Raw genomic sequence first — 1,528 nt, 5'->3', positions numbered from 1 at the left:
ACACTTAGCATTGCACCGTGCACACACAGCATTGCACTGTGCACACTTAGCATTGCACCGTGCACACTTAGCATTGCTCTGTGCATACACAGCCTTGCACTGTGCACACTTAGCATTGCACCGTGCACACACAGCATTGCACTGTGCACACTTAGCATTGCACCATGCACACACAGCCTTGCACTGTGCACACTTAGCATTGCACCATGCACAAACAGCATTGTACCGTGCACACTTAGCATTGCACCGTGCACACTTAGCATTGCTCTGTGCATACACAGCATTGCACCGTGCACACTTAGCATTGCACCGTGCACACTTAGCATTGCTCTGTGCATACACAGCCTTGCACCGTGCACACTTAGCATTGCTCTGTGCATACACAGCCTTGCACTGTGCACACTTAGCATTGCACCGTGCACACACAGCCTTGCACTGTGCACACTTAGCATTGCACTGTGCACACACAGCATTGCACCGTGCACACTTAGCATTGCACCGTGCACACTTAGCATTGTACCGTGCACACTTAGCATTGCACCGTGCACACACAGCATTGCACCGTGCACACTTAGCATTGCACTGTGCACACTTAGCATTGCACTATGCGTGCGCACACGCGTACACCAGCCTTCGAGGATGGTTGGAGCTCCTCCCGCCGGAGCCGCTCTGCACTGCCCTCTCTATGATCCGAGGTCCTCCGGGCGGTGCAGAGGTGCTGTCCGTCCACCAGGGGGCGGTAGAGGGCTCTGCGCGTGCGCAGACCCTGCCTCCGTTTCCTCATCCGACCCCACCGGGTTGAGCTCTGCACTCATCTCGGGTCCCCCCCTCCCCCCACATAGCAAAATGACCCCCTGAGGACCGCAACCTGTAATTAGCCCGCAATTAACGACCTTCAGTGATGCTGCTGGGGCTGCTATGGGGGGATGTGAGGACAGGGGGGCTCCGTGCTGCATCTCTGCATCCCCTCTGTCCCCCTGCCCTGCCCTGGGGGGGACACCCGGGTGTCCTCATGTCCCCGTGTTCCCAAATCCCTGTGTCCCCACATCCCCACATCTCAATGTCCCTATGTCCCCATTTCCCCACGTCCCATTTTCCCACATCCCCATATCCCCCCATCCTTGGCTCACCCCTTTTGTGGCACTTTTGTGCCTTAAAGGGAAAGAGTAGAAAAGCAGCTCCTGTGCCCCCAAACCCGCAGAACTGGGGCAGTGCGGGGTGGGCACGGTGCCACCCGTGTCCCTTCTGCTCCCCGTGTGCGTCCCCCTGTCACTACGTCCCCTCTCCCACCGACGCCTTAATCCCTGAAAATGCATCTTTGGCCCCATTTTAGCACATGGAGGGGCAGAAGGGAGGGGGTTTGTGGGGCTGGGGAGGAGTGTGTGGGGGGGTCAGTGTGTGTGTGTTTGCACACGTGTGTGCAGCACCCTTCCCCCTGCAGCCGGGAGATGTCAGCAGAGCTGCAGGCAGCAGAGTTGGGTTGGGTGTGAGGGTGTGCACGCGCGTGCTTGCACAATTTGCACACGCA

Source organism: Meleagris gallopavo, unplaced genomic scaffold, assembly GCF_000146605.3.
Source record: "Meleagris gallopavo isolate NT-WF06-2002-E0010 breed Aviagen turkey brand Nicholas breeding stock unplaced genomic scaffold, Turkey_5.1 ChrUn_random_7180001953184, whole genome shotgun sequence".
Taxonomy (NCBI): domain Eukaryota; kingdom Metazoa; phylum Chordata; class Aves; order Galliformes; family Phasianidae; genus Meleagris; species Meleagris gallopavo.
The sequence above is the reverse complement of the archived record's forward strand: the minus strand, read 5'-3'. Positions refer to the sequence as shown.